The sequence below is a fragment of the Mercenaria mercenaria genome, chromosome 1 (genome assembly GCF_021730395.1).
Source record: "Mercenaria mercenaria strain notata chromosome 1, MADL_Memer_1, whole genome shotgun sequence".
NCBI lineage: Eukaryota > Metazoa > Mollusca > Bivalvia > Venerida > Veneridae > Mercenaria > Mercenaria mercenaria.
The window spans coordinates 114,962,268-114,983,288 of record NC_069361.1 but is presented as its reverse complement, the minus strand read 5'-3'; the positions used below and the strand labels follow the sequence as shown (position 1 = coordinate 114,983,288).

Genomic DNA, 21,021 nt, shown 5'->3' with positions numbered 1-21,021 from the left:
TTTATACCTAATATTAAATTAATTGCTATGTTTTAAAAATGTTGAAATTTTGTTATTTAACTGAAGGCATGTCCCTTTAATTGCATAATACATTTTTCAATGAAAAAAAATGCAAGTAAACTTCACTGAATTACTTATAGCAGTAACAGTTGCATAACACATATGATGTACTTAGTACTGACATGGAAAATATCAAACATATGAGGCTTCTGATAGCCTTTAGGGTAGTAATGAATAATTGTTTTTTGCCATTATAAAATCAATTTATATCTTAATTGACACATGAAAAAGTAAATATTTTCTCAATTCTCATCTTTCAATTTCTAAAACATTTTTAAAATGCCTATATCAAATTACTTTTTGTAATAAAGACTAGATTTTTTTCATTTGAAAGGGACATCATCAGTGCATTTTAACATACGTTTATAGTCAGCTATTAAAGTCAAAAGTGAGGTAATTAGAAATTTGTAAAACTAGAACGTAAAACTGAACGTTTATTTCAATTCTGTGACAATTCAGCAAAAATAACAAAACATTCTGCTTTTCTGGTGTCAGCTAAAATATCTCTAAAGATCAAGTAACTACAGCTTCCAACCATAAAGTATCAAGTACCCTCGATGAAATAGTAGTAAAGACATATAAGAATGGACTGTAACCTTGGCCTTAAGAGTTACATTTCAAAGAGAGTAGACAATAGACAATAAAAGACACAATAAGCTATCTATAGAGAACATTTGTAGCACTGGTTTGATATTACAACTGATTCATTGAAGACTTTAAGGAAATAAAGTGACGACCACAAGCTGTAGTATCTCCAAGGCCAACTAAAGGACTTCTATTTGTAGTTCCATCATCTTCATTTGCTTTCATGTTGTCTTTACCTATTCAGATCAGAACCTGGGCCATGTTGGCAGTATGTTGTCTTTTAACAATGATCATTTCAGCCCAGTATTTCTCAAAAACCCTTGATTAATAAGAAAAAACATTCTGGTCTGTACCAGAAAATACTATATGGAAAGATAAACAGACTGACAGGAAGTACAATAATGCAATATTCTTTTCTATGGGAACGTAAAAACTTGACTAGTGTAATAAAATTTAGAACATTTTAAAATTGAGTGTTTCCACACATTTCCTTTATTTTCCAGGCTCTTTTCCACAAACCCCTCAGAAAAATAACAGCCTACTTATACGACGACGACTTAACCGTTAGAGTACTGAGAGTCTATAAGGTTTTGTAGTCTTGTAAGGAATTTATAGAATTTTTCTTTTCTTTTCATCACTTCTTTAAATGACAAACACAAATTCATATGAGCTGCGCCATGAGAAAACCAACATAGTGGCTTTACGACCAGCATAGATCCAGACCAGCCTGTGCATCCGTGCAGTCTGGTCAGGATCCATGCTGTAAGCCAATGGTTTCTCTAATTGCAGTAGGCTTTAAAAGCGAACAGCATGGATCCTGACCAGACTGCGTGGATGCGTCCATGCTGGTCGCAAACCCACTATGTTGGTTTTCACATGGCACGGCTCAATAGTATAGTTTCTACACTGAACAAAGGAAGTACAATGACCACATCAAGCAGTACAGTACACACAGAAATAATGCGTCAATAAACATGTTTGTTACTGTGTGGCAAGAGAACCGGTCAAACTGTCCTGTATCTCTGTCACCATATCTCAGGTATGGCCTTGTCTTTGACCCCATAAATTATCTAACTACATGACCATATCGAACAGGTCAATGACCACTATTGTCCACTATCGTCTTGACCATGATAAATATGAACATTTTCAAACACACACAACAGCAGGTAAACAAATTCTAATATGTTTTTCAGACACTTATGAAGTCCATAAAAATTTCATTAAAATCTGAAGTTCATTTGCCCACTAAAACAGCCAGAAATTACAAAAATAATACCCAGATTTTGTAATAAATCATGTTTTAATCTGGTAAGCTTCAAGTAAAGAGACTTAGCAACTATGACATGGCCTTCAACATATAGATATTCTCTGCAGTGACCATTCTTATCTCAACTGCCCAATGTTCAACCCTGTTCAATATGTCTGTCCAAAAAATGTGCCCTACTTTATATCCAAGACCAGGTAAGATATTATTAAAACTTCATATAGAGACCTTGAAAACAAAAACAGTGCTCTATCACACAACCCTTGCTGAATCTAAATGCCATCAAATCCCAAAAGATAAACAGAATTTTCCTATACTGCTGTTCAGACTTTTACAGATCACCTTAGAACAAGACTTTGAAGTGTCTTATGTCAATATTATCCAAACGGAAGGGAAAATAGTCATGACAGGAGTAGTCATCAGAAATTATTATGGGAAATCTATAATAGGATGTAAAATACATACCAAATATTTCAAAACTTCAGTGACAGATACAGCTTACACTGACAAGATTCTTTACCCCTATTTCTTGGAAAATAGCTTCCAAACAAAGACTTAAATTGACATGGTCAGTTTCTACAATCATAACTTTTTTTCCTTAGCTTGCCAGAAAAGCTAAGTGTAAGTCACCTGTGGGCATGAACGTGTTGTTGACCTGAATCCCGGTATCAGTGGCCAAGTTGGTTATGGTAAACTGATTTTCACATAAAATTGTCAGCTCGCTAGCCTAAATGTCATCATACAGATGAAAACTGTCACTATGAAATTTATCCGAGTGTCACACATTCAAGGTCTTCTAATTGATTTGTGTGTCTTTATAGGTAGAAACCCTCAACACAAAACTGCCTCAAAACAAACAGGTTGTGAACTGTCCACTTCCAAAACCACAGAAAATGACATTGTAAACAACTTTCAATGCTTTTTATCTTTCAGATGGTAAAGTTCACAGAATATGAAAATTACTGAAAAATGGGAATAACTGAAAGAACAAATATCAGAGTTAATGCACAGTCATGTAACTAATATGGAACTACTCTAATTAAATGACTGAAAGTTATAACCATTACTTGCTCATTCCTCAACTTAATGACCAGGAAAAGTAGCCGGTATATAAGAAATTTTTGAAATAATATCACCAGTTTTACTTTTCCTGCATATACAAAAACCATGTCAGCAGGAATTATAACAAACAACAGTATCTGTGATGTATGCAGCATAAGAATACTGTCTTTACTAGTCAAAAGATCCCCTTGCTTTGATCTCTGCAAAATACAAATACATACTCAACTGGTCCTGAAAATGCTGTCTCTCTACCAATCTTGAAAGTCACCTTTACTTTGATCTCTGCAGTATAAAACACTGTCCATACCAGTCCTAAAATCCCCTTTACCTTATATCTGCAGACTACAAATACTGTCTCTAAAAGTACTGAAAATACTGCTTCAACCAATCCTGAAATTACATCACTACCAGTCCTGAAAGAACTGTCTCTGCCAGTCCTGAAAGTACTGTCTCTACCAGTCCTGAAAATACTGTCTCTACCAGTCTGAAAATATGTCTCTACCAGTCCTGCAAATACTGTCTCTACCAGTCCTGAAAATACTGTCTCTACCAGTCCTGAAAATAATGTCTCTATCAGTCCTGAAAGTACTATCTCTACCAGTCCTGAAAGTACTGTCTATAAGTCCTGAAAATACTGTCTTTAAGTCCTGAAAATACTGTCTCTACCAGTCCTGAAAATACTGCCTCTACCATTCCTGAAAGTACTTTCTCTACCAGTCCTGAAAATACTGTCTCTACCAGTCCTGAAAAAACTGCCTCTACCAGTCCTGAAAGTACTGTCTCTACCAGTCCTGAAAATGCTGTCTCTACCAATCTTGAAAAGCACCTTTACTTTGATCTCTGCAGTATAAAATACTGTCCATACCAGTCCTTAAATCCCATTTACCTTGTATCTGCAGACTACAAATACTGTCTCTAAAAGTACTGAAAATACTGCCTCTACCAGTCCTGAAAATACTGTCTCTACCAGTCCTGAAAATACTGCCTCTACCAGTCCTGAACATACTGTCTCTACCAGTCCTGAAAATACTGTCTCTACCAGTCCTGAAAATAATGTCTCTATCAGTCCTGAAAGTACTGTCTCTACCAGTCCTGAAAGTACTGTCTATAAGTCCTGAAAATCCTGTCTATAAGTCCTGAAAATACTGTCACTACCAGTCCTGAAAATTATACTGTCTCTACCAGCCCTGAAAGTACTGTCTGTACCAGTCCTGAAAATACTGTCTCTACCAGTCCTGAAAATACTGTCTCTACCAGTCATGAAAGAACTGTCATCGTACGAGTATATGCTCAGTGAAAATATGTCTGCAGATTTCTGGGAAAAAGTTTATACCCGTATATTAGTCGTAGAAAAACAAAAGGGCCAAGATGGCCCTAGGTCGCTCACCTGAGAAACACACCATAAGAGTGTTGTAAACATGTTTGTCCTAGTGATTTCATGGAAAAAAATATTCTGACCAATTATCATTAAAATTGGAGCAAAAATCTTGAGTATAAATAAGTATTTTCTTTGATTCAACCTGTGACCTAATTTTTGACCCCATATTCGAACTTGACCTAAATTTCATCAAGACTATCATTCTGACCAAATTTCATGAAAATCAATTGAAAAATACAGCCTCTATCGCAAACACAATGTTTTTCTTTGATTTGGCCTAGTGACCTACTTTTTGACCCAAGATGATCCATTTTCAAACTTGGCCTAGATTTCATTAAGGTTATCATTTTGGATTTAATTTCAGGAAGATCAATTGAAAAATACAGCCTCTATCGCATATACAAGCTTTTCCTTTGATTTGACCTAGTGACCTACTTTTTGGCCCCAGAAGACCCATATTCGAACTTGACCTAGATTTCATCAAGGCAATCATTCTGACAAAATTCATGAAGATTAATTGAAAAATACAGCCTCTATCGCATACACAAGGTTTTTCTTTGATTTGACCTAGTGACCTAGTTTTTGACCTCAGATGACCCGTTTTCGTAATCGGCCTAGATGTCATCAAGGTTATCATTCTGACCAAAATTCATGAAGATTAATGGAAAAATACAGCCAATATGGCATACACAAGGTTTTTCTTTGATTTGACCTAGTGACCTAGTTTTTGACCCTAGATGACCCATTTTCAAATTTGGCCTAGATTTCATCAGGGTAATTATTCTGACCAAAATTCATGAAGATTAACTGAAAAATACAGCCTCTATCGCATATACAAGGTTTCTCTTTGATTTGACCTAGTGACCTAGTTTTTGACTCCAGATGACCAATTTTCGAACTCGTCCTAGATTTCATCAAGGCTATCATTCTGACCAAAATTCATGAAGATCAGTTCAAAAATACAGCCAATATCGCATACACAAGGTTTTTCTTTGATTTGACCTAGTGACCTAGTTTTTGACCCCAGATGACCCACTTTCAAATTTGGCCTAGATTTCATCAAGGTAATCATTCTGACCAAATTTCATAAAGATCAGTTGAAAAAAACAGTCTCTATCGCATACACAAGGTTTTACTTTGATTTGATCTAGTGACCTAGTTTTTGACCCGAGATGACCCATTTTTGAACTCGGCCTAGATTTTATAAAGGCTATCATTCTGACCAAATTTCATGAAGATTAACTGAAAAATACAGCCTCTATCGCATACACAAGGTTTTTCTTTGATTTGACCTAGTGACCTAGTTTTTGACCCCAGATGACCCACTTTCAAACTCGGCCTAGATTTCATCAAGGTAATCATTCTGACCAATCTTCATGAAGATCAGCTGAAAAATACAGCCTCTATCGCAAACACAAGCTAAATGTTGACAGACAGACGACAGACGCCGGACATCGAGCGATCAGAAAAACTCACCTGAGCATTGCTCAGGTGAGCTAAAAAGGAATCACAAAAACATGTAAATCTGTTAGGAAATGCGATTTTCCCGGCATTGGTTGGCCATTGTTGCGGCACCAGTAATTTTTACAAAGTTGTGAAAATGACTTATTAAAATCGCAAGGTGAGATACTACTAAATTGACAAGTTATTTAAAGTTTTGTCCAAACTATCTCAAACTGCTCAACACCTTGTCAAACTTCTCAACACCTTTTCGATCTCATCACTTTCTCAAACATCTCCTTATTACTGACTTGTGTGTTGCAGCAAATTATAATGACAGTTGGTTTGATGTACTTGCAAAATGTGTGAAAACACCAACTTGGGAGGTATTACACAGGTTTTGCTAAAATCTAGAAATGCGTTGTAAAATATTTTTTAATGGAAAACAGCTTTTCTTTAAAGCTTTTGCAGGAACTCTTACTTTTACATTTTATACAAAATTCATTTAAGACGTCTGGTCCCGATACCGGCTTTTACCTATGCCCGAGTCATCGGTAGTTTCTCCCCTTGAATCCTCTTCAATGTGAAAGTATGCGGTGTAAACAAAGATTGATTTCTTACTTTTATGAGCCAGCTGGGAAAAAATGTGGTCTTGTCCTATACCCATGTATAGGTTGCATCGGTCCTTCCTGACAAGAATCTCAGTAAAAAAGATGTGACCTATACTCGTACCATGACGGTACAGTCTCTACCAGTCCTGAAAATACTGTCTCTACCAGCCCTGAAAATACTGTCTCTAACAGTCCTGAAAATACTGTCTCTACCAGTCCTGAAAATACTGCCTCTACCAATCCTGAAAATACTGTCTCTACCAGCTCTGAAAATACTGTCTCTACCAGTCCTTAAAATACTGTCTCTACCAGCTCTGAAAATACTGTCTGTACCAGCTCTGAAAATACTGTCTGTATCAGCTCTGAAAATACTGTCTCTACCAGCTCTGAAAATACTGTCTGTATCAGCTCTGCAAATACTGTCTCTACCAGTCCTGAAAATACTGTCTTTAACAGTCCTGAAAATACTGTCTCTTCCAGTCCTGAAAATACAGTCTCTATCAGTCCTGAAAATACCTCTATCCATCCTGAAAATACTGTCTCTACCAGTCCTTTAAGTACTGTCTCTACCAGCTCTGAAACAGTCCTGAAAATACTGTCAACCACTTCTGAAAATTTGCTGTATTTCTGATGTCTGCAGAACACAAATACCCAGTGAAGTTTATTTGAGCTGCTTGCCAATGCTTCATCAATGATTTACTCGAATTACAAATTCTCAGAAAATTAAGCTTGTTCTTTACAGGAAACAGAAAACTAATTCAAGAGTTTTGCGCTTCATTACTTGCATGACATTTAACTAATATGTTTGCTTTCTGAAATTTCTAAAGAAAATTTTTTTCTACTTTAATATCATCTGCACCTTTGAGAAACCTATTTTTCATTAAAATGTAGGCTCTTGAGGTGAGAATGAGTTGAGAAGCAGTCATCTACATCAGACTTCTTCATTTATCATGTCACCTTTATATGAATAATGATCCCTACTTCTGTTATATGTTTATCTACCATATATCGAGGGCTTAGAGCGAAACTGGTCTATCTGCTTCTATTTCTATATACAGATTTTAGTTTATTACTTAAACTTTTCACAGGCTGGACAAAATGTATCAGCTCTTCATACAAGGCAATGTTTGACAAAGATCAAAGATTTTAGTGCTGCCAGCCCTTTTTTTCTTCATTTGTTCACTAAGACCAGGTTATCAGCTGGCAAGACAGAAAACAAATAGATTAGCATATATAGCAAACATGGCATATCACCTAAAAGCAAAAACTGGTTATTTATATAATGAAATAAAGAAGCAAGTAACCATTTCATGCACTGCAGACATGAACGTTGGAAAATATGTCTGGACATTTGGTCCAGCAATGCCTAAAAATCTGCCAGACCGAAACAAAATTATGCCAAATGCTCAAAAACTGCAACCATGGATTTATATCCCTACAAATTTGACTTTTCAGCCAATACCACCAAATTTTGTGCCCATGAAAATGAAATGATTTAAAATTAAATAATAGTATTATTATTTACCATTGCCATTCATTTGTACTATCAAACTGAATTGCTGTCATTAAGTTAGCAATGTTCACTCCAGAATAGTATGGGATTGTCAGGGAAACTCTATCACACCTGTACTAAAAACCACCTCCTAATGAAGACCAGTACTATATCACCTGATTTTAAAAGTAAAAACTTTCTCTTACACTTCATCGGTAAATAGTACAATTTCTACCTGTCATAAGAAACCACCTGTGAATAAAATTTACACAACTATGAATTTCTTTACAGCCATGTTGAACCAAAGTTAAACACTTACCTTTCTATCAACACTTCAAGCTGCCCTCTCTATACTCTCTTTTTTAATATGTTCACCACCCTTTTCCTCTCACACATACTTAGTTATTGCCTCATTCTTACAAATCTGCAAATATTTTATACTCCATTAATAGGCATGCCTCAAGTCACAATGCAATAACTGCACATTTTGCATGAAGAAAATCAGTATATACAATTATGGTTTGAAGCATTTGCTAAATAAGAACTGTCAGAGGAAAGCAATCAATTACTCAGAAGCCTTAAATTTTAACAAACAAAACAAGAGCCCTCACTATTAGTGACAAATGCCCCTGAAGTGTGTCCAAGAATGCTAGTTGTCCCATAAAATATGCCAGAATAGTTCAGGTATTAATCATTTTGTGACCTTGATCTTGACTGAGATACCCGGGTCATAAGCACAACACACCTTCTCAATATGGCTAACATTTGTGTCAAATTATTTTCAAATCCCCTGATAAATGGCAGAGTTATAGGACAAGACAAGAAACAGACCAAGTTATCCTTTGACTTCTTAGTGTGACCTTGACCTTGGAGCTGGGGGTCTGGGTCTTGTGCATGACATGTTGCCTCATTATGGTGAAAATTTATGCCAAGTTATTTCAAAATCCCTTTATGGATGGCAGATTTATGAACCAGACAAGAAACAGACCATGTTACAGCCTGGACAAGAATTTACACGGACACACAGACTGACAGACAGTGCAATTTTAATATGCCCACCTTTGGGGGCATAAAAATAAATAAATGTTTGGCAGTGACACAAGTACAACATAAATAACAGTTTTGCTTATCAAAAAAGAACTTTCCAGACACATTTGCTTACTCATAAAAACTTAATCAAACTTAAAGAAGTCAAAAAAGGGGGAATAAAGCAGAACAGTGTTATGGAACCTATGCACTGTATGTCACATCGTTACAGGGAAGAAGTGTTGTAAAGTTTTTAGTCCATTCCAATACGGTGATCAGACAGATGTAAGCTTTTCCAACAGAACATCAGCATAGATAAGGGCGAGTACAATTTAGTTCTCTAAGTCTAAGTCAAATGTATTAAGTAATAACAGAGATAAAGTGAAAGAGCATCAAAACATTCACTAAGTATAAAAGGGACAGACATCAAGGAATATTTCTCAATGAGTAATTTGTACCATCTGTCATACTTTTTAAGTTTGAGTCAAATCTGTTTAGTAAACTGAGATAAAGCAAAACTGCATCTCAACTTAACCTTAAATTAAATAAAGTAAGTAAAAAGGGGGGCATAACTCCTGAAATACTAGTGCCAGAATGATGGCCCATGTGCCATTTGATGTGGGTGACGATGAGGAATAATTAATTTAAGTTTGAAGTAACTGACATCCATCAGGTAATTACAGAAATAAAGAGAAAGTGCATCAAAACTTTAACTAAGGTCAAGTAGTTTAGCTCTCCGTACAGTCGTCTCAGCTACAACTGACTTATCAGTTGAAATGCTATATACCCTTTTATGCACTGAAGTATGAAATTTCACCAACATCCAACAATAATTAACTTCAAGGCACAAAAAAGAAGTCATGCCATGATGATGTAGAAACAGCATCTTGAGAAACATTAGTAAAATGTACTAGACTAGAATCACTGCCAATGACATTTCCTTCAACACTTTCCTCAACTAACAGACTGGCAAAACAGTCTGAACATATTGCACCAATCAATATGCAACTAATCAATAGAGTGTTTAATTAGATTTTAACACATCTGTTCCTCTACTTTGATGCAATAATGATTGCAGATTTATCTCAACTTCCACAGCAGAACTAATGCAAAACCAACATCATAAGGACTTCAATACGACATCACAGTAATAACATTTATGCTGTTTTTCTGTTGCACACTGCACCAAGTAACTTATTCATACAATCTTGCAAGTACAGTCAAACATGGGATTAAGATGCAGACCATTTGGCTAGATCTAGTTTGCTTTTCTATTATAACATTTTCAGTGTGTTTTAACATGCTTATAATAAAGATTTTCTGCAAGGAAGTCATTCTGGCTCTCTGTAGTGTGGTCTGACTGAATCTATTCAAGTTTAAAAGCAGACAGATGGTCATTACAGTATACATTTTACACAGTTTAAATAGCAGTGTCATAGGGTGTTCTTCAACATTCAGTATGTCCTTGACCTAGCAAGACATGAGATTCTGCATGTTTTATGAAAGTAACTGAAACTGTTACAGGCAAGACATTATGCAGTATCTGTCCTTTCATATTTGATAGTGATGTTAGCCATAGCAAAAGTTAAGACCTATATAGTAATATTTTAGTTGAAGGATTTGACAATGAATAAACACTATTTAAAGGTCTAACATGTCAACATAGCCTTGACCTTAATCAACTAGCATCATTACTCCACAAAGCTACTCGTCAACTCTCTAAGAAATTGGAACTTGATGTTTTACATGTCCGGCAGTGCAATTGAGGCAAGTGAAATTATGACCCAAAACATAATAAGTTCAATGAAAATAAAGCCAAGAAGTCAGAGCATCTCAGCAAATGGCAACTCCAAATCCATCCTGTTCCACTACAGTACCACATTATGGTCAACCAAAAGATTTCAGTAAGTTATGTTTTTTACATCACTTTATTCACTGCAGATTAGTAAAAATGCAAGACCAGTACTTTAAGGAGGTAGGTTACCTTGTTACGAGGGTAAATTCAAATTAGTTGAACCGCAGCATCTTTTTGTATTTCGTGTAATATGAAGTTTTAACTGCTGAAATCTCAGTTTCGTTTGTCTCTGTGCCTTCAAGTTCAAGTTTTATCCAGGTTTGAAGAACATGACCCTCCAAAGGTATTTCATATTGAAAGAAGAAGGAAAATACGAATATTTAATACTTTTCAGTGTATTTTAGTTTCATTGATATCCGTAGAAGTCAGCATAATCTATAATTTTATTAGTATGCACGTTAACTTTCTAATATAAGCTTAAAATGTATATGTCGCGGGGCTCGTGTTCCCATGGTAACGCATTTTATCTCATTTTCAAACAACTATGTATAAAAATAGGGGTTTTCGACGGCTTCAGTGCCATTTTGTTAATGACCAACATGGAATATTTGGGTAATATTATTAGCAAAATACCCAGCACTATACATGGTACCCTATTTTTCTTAAAGTTTAAAGTAACCATGGCAACAGAGATGTTTAAAATGGCTTATATCTTGCTTTTTGTCGTAATTTCTTATAAAATAATATTGAATAAGATTATCTTTCTAGTTGATGTAGGTTTAAAACATATTATTTCTAACGTAAGTTATATTTTCGTGTTATCTGCATTTATTCAAACAAATTTCTAAGCTTAGAATACTTACAGCAGTACCCCTCGTCTGGCATTGTTAATGGAAAAATCGTTCAGCATGCTACTATTATTCTCATGGATATTGTTGAAATGAAAATAAAAAGCCGAAGCTGTGTTTCTTAAATAGACTAGGGTCAACGCTTTTGAATTTTACATTTAGATACATAGGTCACGGGCTTCGTTTCCATGGTAACATCAATTCAATTCAAGAAACCACAATTTTCTACTGAAATTTGAACAATTTTAGGTCTAAGTTTTAGTATATAAGTAACAAATTATCAACGGAACCTGAAAAATAGGTATTACAAATCAAACTGCTAGATATTTTATTTGAAAGTGGCCGTAACAAGTAACCTCTCACCCAACTATATTCCAAATAACATTGGTTACCATCATTCATTTTCTTACATTCCGCATAACATTTCAATATAACTACATAAAAGAAGCAAAATATTGATTATTATTCAGAGCAAAAGACTCATAAAAATATTTCAGCAAATAATGGTTATTTGAAAATAGTTTGAATAAAGAAAATGCACAGAATTACGTACTTTCAAGATAAAAGCTATTAATTTTGCGCGGTAACTGACACGTAACGTCATGACGTCAATGACGTCATTTTAAGGCAACATTGTTTTGAAGCGTTTCTGCGGCAATTTATTCATTATTTCTGCATTATTAAACCATAAAGCGTCAGATCGAAGACAGGTCTATGATTTGTTTTCAGAAGAATGAATATACAAACACATTTAGTTTGTCGTAAACGTCGTCGTAAATCGTTACGTTAGCTTCCGGTTGGACATGCGCACATACAAATATAAAGGTAACCTACCTCCTTAAGCTGCAAGCTGCAGGTGTCATGTTCTGATTAGTATATGCAGATAAAGTTATCTGACCTTGACACTGATATTGATGCTGGCACTTGATGTTGGGTCCTTTAATATTCTGTCCGCTCAACACATGTTCATTCAGACTTTTATGACAAAAAAAATAGCACTGACTTCACTGTAACATTTAAAGTAAGTGTTCTAATGCATTATGGCATTCACACTTCCAAATTAACTATGTAACAGATAGTCTATGCCCTGAAAAAACACAATTTTGTTAACAATCAACAATTCACAGGGCTATTATATCAACAGCTGACAGTTTGGAATTCTTCTCTAGAAGAAAAAAAAATAATTGTGGCTCAAACAATAGATGGAGCCCATCACCAACATGACAGGTAATTACATTTCTTTTGTTGGCATCATATTAAAACATCACATGTTTACAGACTTAAATTTGGTGCATAAACAAAGCAGAAAATATTAAATTGTAGTTTAGTTTGGTTTGGCAATATAGCGGATATTAAGTTACAATATTTGACCTTAAGATTTCAACTGTGACCTTGATCTTAGAAGATATTAAGGCTCTATGGACGTCAGTTACTCTAATGTAGTCAAAACACTCTTAGGTATTGATCATAAACACTTTTCAATTTCAAGGTCACTCTGACCCTGACTTTTGACCTACTGTTTCCCAAAAAAATGGGATTACCTTCTGACCAATAGTACTGTAAGTGCACACATTTTTTAGATTTGTAGGGGGAAACCTATTTCAGTCTCAATGCTACTGTAAACTTGTCCATGCTTCAAAGCCTGGCATAAATATGAACCTCAGTCATCAACACATATTCTGCTGATAATCTCTGGTCTCCAGCAAGGCTTTAAGGGCACAATAATGTGTCGAATAAGACACCAATAATGACAGAACCAACAATCAAAAGAAAATTATTTTCAGATTTTGATAAACCTATAAAATTATAAATCATACTTTAGTGATTAAGCTTTATTTGACAAGAGCATAGCCCAATAACATTTACTTCAATTCAAAAGGTTTTAACTGAAAATTGAATTAACCAGTAATCATTTAATATGCAAGGTGTATTTCTATTATGCAAATGAATGTCACACAATGCTTATTATTGCATTCTGAACCATTGAAGATCTCTAATTTACGCTCAATTTATAATTTAAACTGTGCTTGTGGTCATAAATTAGCATTAGCTAAGCTAGCAATTCCATCAAATATCCTTCATATTAATAATTCTTTATTGCTCATGTTCTCTTCCCTTATTGAACAGATACTATAAACATTGATAAAAAAAGTCCCTGAGGTATATAAATATAACAGAAATATTACAGATTGTGTCATAAAAAATCTTTCTTTGACAGCCTAGTTCCAACATAGCATAAAACAGACTGTGAATATACATAAAGGAACATCATCTAGTCTTACTGACACCAACAGTCCCCCAGGCAAAATGCAAAGCATGCTTTCATACAAGCAGTTGCATAAACTGGAGTAGGTAAGATTTTTGTCTCTGAGAGCTTTTATGCAAAAATATTCTGACAAGAATAGTACATATAAATATATACATAATATCAATGTGAAATTGTGAAGTCAAAATTTCAATAAGAACAAATTGCAATAAACAGCAGAAATCAATGGAAAGATGATACTGACATATTTCAAAGAAAACTCTGTGAGGGTAGATAGATAAACAAGAGATCATGGCCCTATGTCGCTCACTTGTTATCATTGCACTTGAGGACAAGAGGGTCCTCAGAAAAAATATCTAAGTCCAAAGGACAGGAACAACAAAGGGAAGAAATTTAACCAAAAAGAAAAAAAAATCTTACAAGATATAGATATGTTAAAATACACCTAAACTTGGAGGTACCATCCATGTTGTACCACAGAAAACTGGTCTCGTGTTTTCCCTACGGCCAATAATAAAATAGTTACTAAAATAAGCTATTTATAGTAACATAAAAGGGAAGTAATTAAAAAAAAAAAATATTGTAAGTGGACAAAAGAAGGATCTGCCAAATAAATCTGTTGACATAAATGAAATTTCAGATCAGTATCTTCATTAGTTATGGAGACATAACAATTTTAATTTGAAATAAAGGGAGGTAATTTGACATAAAATCAGTCCATAGTTATCTACCCTGATTGTCTCAGTCCAACTAATAATAATAATGAAATTTCAAATAAGTCCTGTAAGTACTTACTGATATAAATCCATTTTGATTATAATCAGGGGAGGTAATCAGATATAAAATAACTCTGGAACCTATGATTGGATCTGATTTGTCAAGGAATCCAAGATTTATTGTTGTTGAAAATATTTTGGAAGTTTAAATCAAATAAAACCATAAATGAAGTCTCTATATGGCTGCAAAAGCCAAAATAGCCAATTTTGGACCTTTAAGGGGCCATAACTCTGGAACCCATGATGGAATCTGGCCAGTTGAAGAAAGGAAGCAAGATCTTGTGGTGATACAAGTTGTGTGCAAGTTTGGTTAAAATCAAATCATAAATGAAGCTGCTATTGTGCAGACAAGGTCAAAACAGCTAATTTTGGCCCTTTCAGGGGCCATAACTCTGGAATCCAATAAGGGATCTGGACGGTTCAAGAAAGGAACCGAGATCTTATGGTGACACAAGTTTTGTGCAAGTTTGATTAAATTCAAATCATAAATGAAGCTGCTATTGTGCAGACAAGGTCAAAGTAGCTAATTCTGGCCCTTTCAGGGGCCATCACTCTGGAACCCATAATGGAATCTTGCCAGTTCAAGAAAGGAACCGAGATCTTATGGTGATAGAAGTTGTGGCAAGTTTGGTTAATGAAGCTGCTATTGTGCAGACAAGGTCAAAATAGCTAATTCTGGCCCTTTCAGGGGCCATAACTCTGGAACTCATAATGGAATCTGGCCAGTTCAAGAAAGGAACCAAGATCTTATGGTGATACAAGTTGTGTGCCAGTTTGGTAAAAATCAAATCATAAACAAAGCTGCTATTGTGCAGACAAGGTCAAAATAGCTAATTTTGGCCCTTTCAGGGGTCAGAACTCTAGAACCCATAAAGGGATCTGGCCAGTACAAGAAAGGAACCGTGATCTTATGGTGATACAAGTTGTGTGCAAGTTTGGTTAAAATAAAATCATAAATGAAACCACTATCGTGCAGACAAGAAATTGTTGACGGATGCACGCTTGGACGGACTGACTGACGACGGACGAAGGGTGATCACAAAAGCTCACCTTGTCACTATGTGACAGGTGAGCTAAAAACAACAAAGCCTCGAAAAACAATGAAGCTATGAAGGTAAGTGAAGCTTTCACTTTTACTCTGGTCTCCTGCAAAAATTCGGAACAAACAGGCATGATGCGAAAGACTTGACATCGCTTGATCTATTCTTTAAGACCATTTATGGTCAAGTTTTTACAAATATTTGTTTCTTAAAGTATTGTTACAGTCTCAATTTTATATTAGTCTGATACTAAGTAGTGATATCATTTCTATATATCACAAAGTGTTGTTGACTAGTAAGCTGTATTTTTTTTCTTAATAAAATGTATTTGTCTCATGTTTTAGTGTAATTCTGTAAGCAAATCGAGAATATGTGAAATAAACTTGACACTCCAATTTCAAAAGGGATGTTTTTAATACTTCGCAACCTCCTAAACAAATAGATTAGATAACCATAAAATCCTTAAATTACATTCAGATTTAATTTGAGAAAACATTTTTAGAGGTAAACAAAATACTCTGCATTGGTTAAGTTTTACCGGACAATCTTTAATTAAATTGGAATACAAATAAACAAAATGCTGATTGACAGAACCAATATTAAATCAGATATATTAAGCAAATTAATTGTACATAAATTCAGTAAACAATTCTAATGCAAATCATATCTAAGATAATTGGATTGGGATTCAAATTTCTAATCTACATTTTGTCAATTTTCTGGCTACCAGTCAAGTCTGTACAAAAAAGCTTGATAAGGTAAACTGCAGATTAAAAGTATCAAATGCATGTCAAAAGCCATTTAAAATGTTTTTTATTTTGTGTACAAAAAGCAAACACCGTTCCAATAACCTTATTTTTTAATCATTATGCTGATATAGCATTTCTCTTTGATTCCTCATTGTAAGGAAGGTCTAGTCATAGTCGCCTATTTTAGACATGATTTTTTCATGGTCATAACACCTTGTTAAATTAAATGCCTTGAATTCAGACTTGAGACTGATCATTACAAGTCTGGCTCAAAGAATTTACATAATTATTTAAGTATTATTTATTCAAACTTAAAGGACCGTAACTCCACCACAAAACTTTCAACCAAAATGTGACAATGACATGAATAACAGAGACAGACTGAAATCAAGCCAATAATTTTAAAACAATCTAATCCTGTCTATTTTATGCATTAAAAATTATAACTTCTTTTAGGTATGATGATGGTACTCAGAGGACTGCCTGCTTATTTCTAAAGACTTTGTTTGATATCTAGCCAGTGACTAATATATACAGAAACCTTCTGACATACTGACGGACAGAGTAACCATGAAAAGCAACTCGGAATATAGAGAAACTAGAGAAAATCTATTGATACAAGCTCCACTCATTTTTTTAATCAAATTGTCTATAATAGATCATTTGGTTTCGCTGCATCCCACAGGATTTGTGTATATACTGAAGAGAAACAAATCATCATTGATCAGAGGAGAAGACACAGGATTGTTACCAATATTCACCTCACACTGACAGCTTCAAGGAATACAGACAAGAGTTTTCCCGTTACCAAAGGTCAACCAATTACTTCATGTGTTTGTTTCTTTAAATGGGTTTAAATCACACAGTGACTTACTTTTTTGTTAATCAAGTTCAATCAGTGTTTCACCAAAAGACGGGTGTCTTGGCAGAACCACACAACTTAATGGCTTTCTCACATGACAAACTAAGCGAAGCTCAAACCCACAGAAGTGACTCGATCAGACATGTGTTACCCAAAGCTCTGAGCTTCAACAGTATGTAGTCAGAATTTCTCCCACTCATAACCCAGATGCTGCCCCTACAGTAGTTGAAATTAGCACTAGTCCGAAACTCACAGGCCAGTAAAACTCTAAAACACCAACCAGATGTGCTGGTGAAAAATGGCAAACTTTCTATTTTAGTTCTTCAGAAAACATATTGTCTTTGATTCATTCACAATACTCCCAAGCTGACACAAAAAACATGATGGTTTGATTTGTTCTAGATTTTCCAGTTTTCTCAGCACATTATAACATTGGCAATAATAACAGTGGGATACCATTTGACTATTTTGTATGTTATAACTGAAACATCGTTATAACTTAAACATTGAGAGACTGTTGAAATAGTTTTTGGCTTACAACTAGGTGAACATGTATAAAGAACCTACCATCCATTTTCGCTTATAAGATACATTTTTGGGAGTCACATTTCCAGTCCAAAGAGTGGGACGCGTCTTACAAGCCGTATACAAGAAATGAAAGAAATTTTAAAAATCGTATTTACAGTCGTAATTTTTTATTTCTCGCTGAAACCGTACTTTTGTTTTTCGGCACCATTACAAGCGGTGATAAAATATGTAACATGTACCGTTATCGGCCGCGTAAAAATCGATATTAATTTATTTACTATTAAAATTATATTTTTATAAATGTATTTTTCCTTTAAATGTATAATCGGTCTTTAAATTAGTTTGGTAATATGGAATAACGAACAAATTTTCACAGCTGAATGAAAATAATTAAAAGTTAATGGCAATGCAGAGAACTGTTCAGGGATGTTAATTTAAAAACATCGTTATAAATGCTGATGCTTCAAATCAGCAAATAACACTTACAAATAAATAAATTATGATAGACACTATAATGTCAAACTTGGGTTCAAGAATGGCCAATGGAAATTATTTTGGACTTTTCTTCTTGACGGGCATGTAGAGATGCCTACCTACTTGAAACTCGAATGCGATTGGGTAATATATCAAAGTGGGCATACCTGTATTTGACTGGCATGCGTCATAGCTATAATTGATTGACACGTGTCATATCATTTGACAGCCAAAAAATCAGCGATATTATTTCAGCCGATTTGTAGATGTAATTTCGCCGTTTCCTTATAAAGTAGCTAAAGTGTAATTATTACATCAAAAAGGATTTCATAAATATTCGTTATTTTAGATTTAAAAAAAGTCTGCAAAGTCTAATATCTTGGTAATCGCAATCTTTCTAGGTGTACTATCTAGGTTTTCACATCTTGTATTATACATAAAAATATATTTGAATACTTATTTATTTGGTGAGTAACATCAGCAAATATTGTCAAAATTCGGTTGCTTTGTAGATGTAAATTCTCCGTATTTTACTCATTAATGTGTTATCCATGAAAATACTATAATAGCTGATTATATTTATACATTAAGATGAAGTCTGCATTTTTTACAAAAACTCAACTGTGTACCATTTTCAATTTATCAAAACACAGAATGTTCAGAAAATAAGATTCCTACTAATTTTTCACATTGTTTGGGACATCAAAATTGACCGATCTATACTAGGTCAGTGCAAAGACCCCAGATTGATGCTATGTTGAGATGTTCTTACAAGGATGTGCTTTATATGCAAGAAAGATCGTACGGTACCAGTCAGGCTAAAAGAATAAAGAAATATGAAGCAATGAAACTGATGAGTTTTTGACTGCATGGTGCAAAATTGGCTCCGACTTCACTTTAGTTGAATAGAATCATCACTTTGACTGTTTGCAACAAAAATTCTTTCTGCATAAATAAGCTTCCAGTTACAGATTTGTAAAGTTTAACATCGTCAAACACAAACGTCTTTTAAAAGGCAATCAATTTCCCCAGGTATATCTTCGTCATGACTCTGGCTAGCTTTTTCCCTTCTCTAACAGGGGCTCATAATCGTAAATGCATTATTTTCTAAAATAAAAAAGGAAAAACTATCATAATATCACTGTAATTTTTGATAACATTTGACAAGTTCTGGCTGTTTTGACGTTTCCGCGCTAATGTTTGACACTGTTTGATGCGATTCCAATGCGAAATGGAACAATTTATTTTAATCAAATCAAATTTAGCGCCGTATACAGCCTTCTTACATGGTATGGGTCCGTCTCGATAATGGAATTTATCACTTACCAAACAAGTGCGCAAAATGGCAGCTTTACTGTTTACCGAAAAAGAGACATATAATATTGTTTACAGGCAGTTAACACTTATTTCATTCAGTTTTATGAACAAAGAAAGACTTTGATAATTGGAAGGGTGATCGTTCTATTTAACCGGGTAGAAATTTTGTAAAGGTTTACCAGTCAAACATGACACAGATTCGTTTAAACGTGTAAACGTGGGAGCCTTAGCAATAAACTGTGCAAAACCTATGATACATTGGCAGGTCTAGAAACTTAACTGATGGATTTTAACCAGGCTAAAGATAATTCTTAAGGGCTTGTAAATATTTGTATGTTACAAGCCAGTTTTTCTTGTGAACTTACCCTGATTTCTTTGGCTGCCCATATGCTTGCTACCTATAAAACATACTACATATATGGCAAGATGTTCTGTGAATTTACTTGTGCATTTAAATGGAATAAACATACTAATTATGTGAAATTTAAACCGATCATAAAATTGTCTCAGAAATAATCTTAACAGTTTTCTGCAAAAAATAATGTGTGACATTCAAAGATGATCTCCAGTCGATATTTATGTTCAATTTAAAATGAGAACAATTTAAATTTTACCATAAACCCTGCTGAGATAATGGTGTTTTTCCTTATAAACCTGAACTTTCGTTTTAGTAAAATGATGCCACAGCAGAATAAGTACAAGTAGCAAAACAGATTTCGTAACAACTCCCTTGTATTCGCCAAGTATAGGAAAAACTTCAGACTTCTGTCAATCACATGAAAGAGGATATCAATAAATGTCCCAGGGAGAACACTCTTGACATCAATATATATACCAACAGCCAACCTATATATCAATACAATTATATTATCTTTGAGGAAGACCAACCTTACCATTAATTCATTATTTCCGGCTCACTGAAGCATGTGTTGTCCAGTAACTGTCAATGCCTGCATCTGTATGAATCCACCTAAGGTGATTCAAGGTGGTACTAAATCCAGAGTTAGGTCATTATATCATACTGAAAACAAGCATCCAGTAATTCCATACAAACTGCTGGAATATTACACCACCTGTCTTCAAGAAAGAAACAACTAGTGTCTAGCCTTTACTGAACTTCTCTTTGCCTGACAATGTCATTATTTTAGAGTGACCAAGTATTGAAGCAGCAATACAGAAGTCCACTACCGGTATAAAACTTTGTTAGTGTTTGTCCCTTGTGGTTGTTGGCAACAGTGTTGAGACTTAAAATGCTTCAAGGCATTTAGGAGGTAAGAAACAAAAACTGCTTTTACTTAAATTTCAATACTGACCTTGACCTATAAGCATAGATCATGTACATGTCACATTGTCTCATCATGGGGCACATTTGTGTGCAGTAAGATAATCCATCAATGCACATAAAGTTATGGAGCGCAAACAAATTTTTACTTGACCTTCAAAAG

General features: G+C 34.6%; 1 protein-coding gene across 4 annotated transcripts in view; it reads right to left on the bottom strand.

The window, feature by feature from the left end:
• Positions 1-21,021, bottom strand: part of LOC123545243 (estrogen-related receptor gamma-like) — a 159,010-nt gene that overhangs the window by 119,402 nt on the left and 18,587 nt on the right. For 2 of the 4 annotated variants that reach the window (XM_053521388.1, XM_053521402.1), the window contains one exon: positions 8,215-8,319. The exons of the other annotated variants lie outside the window; for them this stretch is intronic. The gene's annotated coding sequence lies outside the window, so the exon portion shown is untranslated. The remainder of the gene's footprint in view (positions 1-8,214; positions 8,320-21,021) is intronic. 4 annotated transcript variants of the gene reach the window in all.